Below are 8,654 nucleotides of genomic sequence, written 5' to 3' on the forward strand. Positions count from 1 at the left end.
GTAGACCTGTGTCCTGAATATCCCTGGGTACAATCCGCAGCAGTCAGTCCTAAGATCCACTAACTAGCGGTGCACTTCCGACTCCTACAGAGTGCATCTGTCACCTGGTCTCAGGTGACCTGACACCGATCTGGTTACTGGACTCTGGCTATGCTTGACTACGCTTTTTCGATTTACCTTTTTATTTTTATTAATAAAAAAGTGTGATTTAATTGTACTTCTGTCTCAGTCTGATTCATGGTTTCTGACAGAGGTACAGCCAACTGATAATCCTCCCACAAAGGACCAGATGTGAATTTATCCTAATTAATTTTAAAAAAATCCATCTATACATGTCCATTTCAATGCCTACCCCCATAATGTATTTTTTTTGTAAATTCTTTCTGTGACATACTCTATAAGATGAGTATTTTTGACATTTATGATACGATCTCCAGCTTTTAGTGAAGTTTAAATAGTTTATTTGGACCAAGCTTCCCTAAACAAACTATGACCTTCACTACTAAATGTGCCTTCTGTGTGCTCTATATAACTGTATGTATCCTCGGCTACATACAATATACAGTTCTGTGTTCAAGCAGTGGGATGGGAAATTTCAGCAAAGGGGTACAGTGATTTAGATGTTTTGTTTCTTTCTGTCCAAACTCTCATTACCTCATTGATGCAACAATGTGTCTATGTACTGTACAGCTAAAAAACACATCTTTACCAAACCTTATGACCTTGGATAAATACTATAACTACATAAACTTTACTGATTAAAATAACCTCAGCAGGATTCTTTTCAGTAAGAACATCAAAGTGTATATGGGTTATGCTATACATATGAGTATTCTGTAGAATACTTTTTAATGGATTAACTTTTCATGACAGGCTTATTAATACTTACAGACAAACATCAAACAATGCTTCATGAATGTAAACATGTCTCAGTTTTCAAGCCTCTTAAAAGTGTATTGCTCATAGTTAATGTTTACATAAATGCATGCAGTTTGGGTACATCACACATAAATTGTCCAATTAGCGCACCTCGCATTGTCATAAAGTTCAGTGTTTTTGTATAAAAAGCACATTCTTAGACTGCAAAGAGACAGATTGTTTCCTACAGCCTCTTGCATCCACTACCCTCAACAACTCAAAGAATAATCATGAGTGGAGTAAAAGGAGGTCACGGACACGGTCAGCAGACCCAGCAGTGTCAGACTCAGCAGTGCCAAACCCAAACACAGCAATGTCAGACTCAAGAACAGCAGTGTCAGCAAGGACAACAAGGAGGCCATGGTGATCATGGACAATCAGGGCAGCATGGCAACCAGGGTAATCATGGTAGTCATGGAGGTCATGGAGGTCAAGGGGGCAATGGAGGTCATGGTGGGCAAGGTCAAGGACACCAGGGACACCATGGTGGGCAAGGTCAAGGACACCATGGTGGGCAAGGTCAAGGACACCATGGTGATCAACATCAAGGAGGACACTGAAATTGTAAGTACCATTTGTTGTAGCTTTAATATAAAAAAAATAGGAAACAGTGATTTCAGTCGATTTTTGAAGGAGCACACGGCTGTAAAAAAATATAATGCTACGGCTCTGATATTATTATATAAAGCAACGGGGAAATAAGAGTGGGTACTGTGGCATGTGAAGGTAGGTAGAAGAGAGCATAACTTTTTTACCCACTTTCAGTATTCACAGAACTATTACAAATATTGCAGATAAAGACTTTGCTATCTAAACAAATGTGCCATGTGTAGAAAACAGAAATCAACATGGGCAGATTTTTTGAAAAACGGATAAAAAAAAATATTTTAAGCCATAAGTATCTAAAAAAAACAGTAGTTTTTAACACACAGATTAAGTTGTCTAAATTGACTAATATTTAGCAAGCTACAGAATTTTACTGCATTTGTTTTGAAACACTATGTGAAATTATTACTTATACTCTTGAAGTATAGAGCAATTACAAGCTGCAGTCAGGAAGGGAGAGAAGGGCCATTTCATTCACAGTAATGTGTCTGTAACCTTCAATAAGAATACTGAACGGTTTAACTCTTTCATGACCAAAGGTCATTGATGTCCAGTCCATATTTATTAGTGTCCTCATGTGTCAGTTAACTTGACAATATTGACTAATTTGCATATCTAATGCATTTTCTTAAAGTTGAACACTGGGCTGCTTATAAAGTTCACTGTGGAAGCAATGATAAAGATAAGTATATTCCCCGGGATTAAATGATCAATAGACTCTTAAACTGGCTATGCACTGATTGAAATTCACTTGATTCAGCAGTGATCAGCCAAAGTTTAATTCAATCTTATTTTTATTGAGATATAGAAGCAAGATAGGAGGGGGAAAAAAAATACAGAATATTCCAACATATTCGTTTTACATTGTTACATAAACATAAAAAAGAAACCACAGAGAAATCCACTGTACTACAGTGGTGTCGAACTGTCACGAGGTTAAAGTGTTTGTTTTGAGCTTCGGTTTAGGTAGTATGGTAAGAGAGCCTGTAGTCCTACCATGATTAGTCTAAGTTAAAGTGGGTGTGTGTGCACCACTATCCTCTCAGCGGGTGTTGCCCACTCATTACAGGTAGACTAGGGCTATTGTGTTAATTCTGACAACGTTCACTCTGGGGGGGAAGCTATGTATGTGCCACCATGCTATGATCAGCCAAAGTTTGATTAATGTGTGGCCATCACTGCTTAACATAGATCTATTGTTTGAAGGATTTCTGTGGAAGGGACAGCACGTCCCTTAATCAGCATCTGCAGACAATCAGTGTATTCTAACATAGGTGCTTGTCACTATCTTCCTGTTGGATGAATAAAGTACCACAAACCCAATTTACTGCTCAGGGTATATGTCAAGGAGGCCCTAGAATGGCAGAGCGCTCATACTAATACATTTAAAAACAGTGTTTTAAAACATCATCTATAGAAAACCTTGCTCATTGTATTTTTTTGCAGTTTCATGGGTGCCCACATTTTTAATAAAAGCAGTAAGCCAAACACAATCATTGACTGCAATGATTCAGTATTGAATTTTATGATTTATAATCAGTTTAAGACCATCAAAAATGGGCTACTGTGGTTAGCCCAAACTGTAGACAAGTACAATATTTATCTGTCCAGAGTACGGACTATTGCTGATTTAATGCTAAAGCTGGCCATAAATTCTATAATATAATTGTAGAGTTCCCACATCATACAATATGACTGTAGACTTGCCCATACCTACTGTATGTAGTACTTACACCAACTTAAGCAATTTATTTACTTGTATATTCAACATATTAAACTACTGCACTACATAGTCGCTATCCTCAATGAGATTTTAAATATCAATGTTGCCAGTTTCACAGCATGGATCATGGTTACTCATCTTTCCCCTATTGTAAATTCATTAGTTAACGAGTAGTCTAAACATCAAATGGACTTTTAATAACAATGTTTTTTTTTTTTTGTTTTTTTTTGCGAGAATTACTTTACAAATAGGCATTCCAATCAATAATTATATTTATACTCCATTTGTTTAAAGGCCATTGTTTTTAACCTGTGTGACATGTAACATAATGTTGTACATGTTTAGAATTTTGGTATCAATAAAGAAGTACTGAGATTTACTAAAACTTGCACACAGAATCTGGTGCAGATGTGCAAAGTAGCCAATCAGCTTCTAACCAACAATAAAACCTGGAATCTGATTGGTTACTATGCACAGATGTACCAGATTTTGGATGCACCAATTTTAGTACATCAATCCCTGAGTTATTCTCTGATCAATTAAAGCGGGAGTCCGCCGGGACTCCGCGTTTTTTTTTTTTAAAAGCCAGCAGCTACAAATACTGCAGCTGCTGACTTTTAAAATAGTGACACTTACCTGTCCAGCGCGCCCGCGATGTCGGCACCCGAAGCCGATCTGTACATTGTCTCTCGGGTGCTGCCGCCGCCATCTTGGGTATGGGAATCAGGAAATGGAGCCTTTCGCCTTAATTTCCCGGTTCCCTACTGCGCATGCGCAAGCCGCACTGCACAATAAGGACGGTCCCCGCTGCCTCTGGGATCTGTGTGTTTTCTCAGCAGGCAGCGGGGCACTTGCGGAAAGGGGCGTAATCTACGCCCCTTTCCGCAGAGAGCTATCCCGGAAGTGGGTGCAGATACCTGTACTGTACAGGTATCTGCACCCCCTCCCCCCTGAAAGGTGGCAATTGTGGCGCCGGAGGGGGGGAGGGTTCCGATGAGCGGAAGGTCCACTTTAGGGTGGACCTCCGCTTTAAGCAGATGTGAGTTTAAACATGCTAATTTGAGCTCATGACATAGAAAATATGAACTGACAGATTCCTTGATAAAGCATTTTAATCTACTCTATATGACTGAGTTTTCTGAATTGTTTGTTTTCTTGTTCTAGAATATGAACAAATGAAGAAGAAGATTTTGGCCGACTTGAAACGAAGCAGCCTATGATCATCAGACAAATCACCTAACTTATCTAAGACACAAATAAATCTTAATTTATTGCAGATTTGTTTTCTTTTTTTCTTTACCTTAAATCTGAACTCTGGACAGATATAATAACTATTTGATCAATTCTAATGACCATTAAAAAATGGTTACATATTTTTTTTCATAGAGTTAGACTATAGCTTGGTATCAGCCTGGTCCAAGTCTCTACACAACAGCACGCAGACAGATAGGCCAGCTCTAGGAACCAATTTGGGCTCTGTTTCTTAGAGCTAATATGTTTACAGGATAAGGACAGCATCAGTAGGGATGTGACCTCATTAGCTGCTGCCCCTTTTAAGAAAGCCCAGGCTAGGATCCTACAGTGACTGGTATGACTATACCTGTAAACAGTAATAAAGAACTTGAGTGGGATATTATGTTTATTCACAAAAAGGTGAAAAACAAACAGTGAAACAAATTATATATATATATTAATCATTTGTAGCGCTACCCCAGTGAGGGCCACTTGCTGAATCTGTACACCACCGGTGACCCCAACCCTGCAAGTCTTCTGACACTTCTGAACCTGGGTTCAGACATTTTAGGTGATAATCAAGATAATTAGAGACACACACACACACACACACACACACACACACACAATTTAAGTGAAATAGTTGAGCTTTGTTTACTGAAGAGTTAGGAACATGAGATTCCAGAAACATAATCTTAGCTCTTTAAAAGATTTCACTATAATGGATGATAACAGTGATATAAGATAGTAAAATAAATGGTAACCGGTTGCAGGATATAAAGACTACTCACACGATACTCTGTTTAGTTAGAAACCTAGAGAAGGGCAGAGGAATGACCTTTCTTATGTCAAACCACTCCCTCCTGTGCTTCAACACCACAGGTCACAATAAAGTAGAAAGTTACAATACTGTCCTTAAAGTGATTAACTTACTAAACCTTGGGGAACCTAAACCCGCTCAATTAACAGACAGAGCCCTGGGTTAAAATAGTTGTTCTTACAGCACTGATGGCTTTAATCGCTTGGTGGGGGGATATGTTGTAGTTCCTCAGAGGAAAGAAACCATGTTTGCCTTGAAATATTTTTCAAATATTTTTCCATTTCAAAATATTTGAAATATCCTGGTAACTAGGAGGAGGTGAAGTAGTCTTAACAGGCAGTGTGTAACAAAAATTTGTTTGTGGTGTTCTGTGCAAAAAGGAAAGCTGTTACTGTTCCACAGAGTCAGTGTAGCACCAGGTCCTACAGGCTTAAGCAAAAGAGTAATCCCCCAGGTCAGTCTGTCCCCAAGTACAATCATGTGTCCCCCAGGTCATTCTGCCCCTCAGTACAATCTCCCCTTCCCTGAGTTTACAGACTTTAGATACAGACGATCGGATTATCGTACGATCCCATCGAAAGCAGAATTTTTTGTCTGGTTTTCTCCTTTCAAAAAGTTTTTATTATCAATACACAGACAGAATATACAGTACACTGTTAATGTAGTTTCGGTATAACAGAGTATATAAAACAATAAAACAGAGAACAAGCGACATCATACTTAATAATACGGTACAGACAAGCATATGCGTATGTCGCTTAGAGTTGTACAAAGAGTATCAACTGAAGCATATATCGAACAGAATTGAAACACTCCGATTGAGTCGGAGTCAGCTAACTTAGATACACTCTTCCTCTATATTGGTTGTAAATAGAGGAGTAATGGTACTGCATGTACAAAAAGATTTCCATATAAAGAGAAGGGTGGAGAAGGAGAGAACAGCTAGAAGAAGACAGAAATACAAGTCGGAAGATAGAATGAAGGGAAAGGGGAGAAAGAGTAGGAGAAAAGAAAAGAAGGAGAGTTGGTCAACCGGTCCGCACAGACCCAGGCTTTCATACGTCTGAGGCCATCCCAATTCTGCAATTAACCTAGGGCTCAATTAGATAGGGGTCGAGATCTGGGGGTAGAAAGTGTTGTATCCAGGGCTGCCATATTTTATAGAATTGGGGCATACGATCGAGGAGTTTCACCTCTGATTTAGAGTGAATCATGGCCTTTGTAACCCTATTCTTCATTTCCGCCACCGGGAGCGTGGGGGTTTTCCACGCCTTGGCAATAGTTTGTTTAGCTGCTGTGGTAAGTTGCAGAAATAAAGCCAATTGACTACGAGTGTAGTTATGGGGAGTAGAGTTGAGAAGGGCTAGCGAAGGGTCTGGTAAAATAGAGTGCCCCGTAAGGGTCGATGCTATCTGGAAGGAAGTTATCCAAAAATGCTGTGCTACTGGACAAGACCACCATATGTGGAAATGTGTGCCCGCTGTGTTACAGCCCCTGAAGCATGTGGCGGGATATCCCGGAACAAATTTGGCAATCCTGGCTGGGACCAAGTACCAGCGCATAAGGACTTTATAATTAGCCTCAGAGGCTATAACATTCTGCGTTGCTTTATTTGTGTTAGTCCAGATTGTGTTCCATGTGTCTTCTTCGAGGTCTAGTTCGAGGTCTGCGGACCAGCCCCTAGTATAAGATGGGAGAGTTGTAGGGGGGGAGGAGAATTGAGTGTACAGTTGGGAGATAATGCCTGGTGTATGTGGGTCTGTTTCGCATATTTGCTCATAAAAAGAGTTAGTATCATGGGGACTAATAGGTTTAGGGATTGAGTTGAGGAAATGGGCGATCTGTAGGTAACGAAAACATTCGCCATTAGGTAAGTGCGATTGGGCCTGGAGAGCAGGGAAGGACCTGACTTTGCCATTGCGCATAAGGGTGCCAACTCGGTCGAGCCCTGCCCCAGACCAAGCCGTAAATAGTCCAGGTTCAGAAAAGGCAGGGATAAATGATGGGTGGCCGATAATAGAGAGTAACGGTAGATGACGAGATTTAAGCCGGAAAGATTTGTGGGTCTCGTCCCAGACTCTGAGGGAGTGGGCTGTGATCGGATTACTAAGTCTGCTTCTCAGTGTAGGGGGGAGCCACAATAGATTAGATATATTTATCGGAGAGGCGTCTATAGCCTCGAGGCTGACCCATATCGGTATCTCCGTTTTAGCATGGTACAGGGTGAGTTGTGCAATTTGAGCTGCACAGTAATAGTGTCTAAAATTAGGTACTCCTAATCCACCTAATGATTTGTGGCGGTACATGGTGGCTTTAGTGACTCTAGGCCTAATTGTTCCCCAGATGTATTTGAAGACTTTACCTTGAACCAGTCGGTGAAAATATAGGGGGACACGAATCGGAAGGACTCGGTATAGATATAATAGTTTAGGCAGCAGTGTCATTTTGACTGCCACTATGTGACCTAACCACGATACGCACAGTGGCTGCCAGGATGATAGGAGACTAGTCAGCTTCCTAAGTAGCGGAAGATAGTTATATTGGAACAAATGCAACGGATCTTTCGTGAGATTGACACCAAGATATGGGATAGAGGATGAGGACCATTGAAAAGGGAAATTGCTGCGAAGAAGATTAAGCTCATCACTCGGCAGAGATACGTCCAGAGCTCTAGATTTAGCCTGATTGACCTCTAGGCCGGAAATAGCAGCGAACTGCTCCAGCAATTTACATAAATTAGGCAAGGTCGTATGAGGAGTTGTAACGAACAGCAAAGCATCATCGGCAAACAGACACAATTTATGTGTCGTGTTTGCTATCTCCAATCCCCGGATGTTCGGGTCTGCCCTAATTAAAGCAGCCAAGGGTTCGATAGCTAAGGCGAACAACAAGGGGGAGAGGGGACAGCTCTGTATAGGAAAGCGTTCTGACTTAAAGCCAGCATAGCGTACATAAGCACAAGGTTGGGTGTATAGGGCACCTATCCATTTGAGGAAGTGAGGACCAAATCCCCAATATTGAAGTATATATTGCAGGTATATTGCAGGTATGGCCAAGAGACCATATCAAATGCCTTGCGTATATCCAGTGAGAGCAAATGCATGGGGATCCTACGAGCTTTAGCAATATGCTGCAGCAAGACGACCCTCCGGACATTATCACTGGCTTGTCTCTTGGGAATGAACCCAACCTGGTCCTTATGTATCAGCTTCCCAATTACTGGATTGAGTCGTAGCGCTAGGACCTTGGCCAGAATTTTGACGTCAACATTGAGTAATGATATCGGCCTAAAGTTGGACCATATTGTTGAGTCAGTGTTTGGTTTAGGAATCATTGAAATAATAGCTGTTAGCG

General features: G+C 40.7%; 1 long non-coding RNA gene across 1 annotated transcript; it reads left to right on the forward strand.

The window, feature by feature from the left end:
- Positions 1-1,037: 1,037 nt before the first annotated feature.
- On the forward strand, positions 1,038-4,523 carry LOC143929890 (uncharacterized). The gene is made up of 2 exons (XR_013262624.1): positions 1,038-1,482; positions 4,412-4,523. It is a non-coding gene; the product is annotated as an uncharacterized LOC143929890 (long non-coding RNA).
- The last annotated feature ends 4,131 nt before the right edge of the window (positions 4,524-8,654 follow it).

Source organism: Lithobates pipiens, unplaced genomic scaffold (assembly GCF_037356315.1).
Source record: "Lithobates pipiens isolate NorthernLeopardFrog02 unplaced genomic scaffold, aLitPip1_a1.2 Scaffold_25, whole genome shotgun sequence".
Lineage (NCBI taxonomy): Eukaryota > Metazoa > Chordata > Amphibia > Anura > Ranidae > Lithobates > Lithobates pipiens.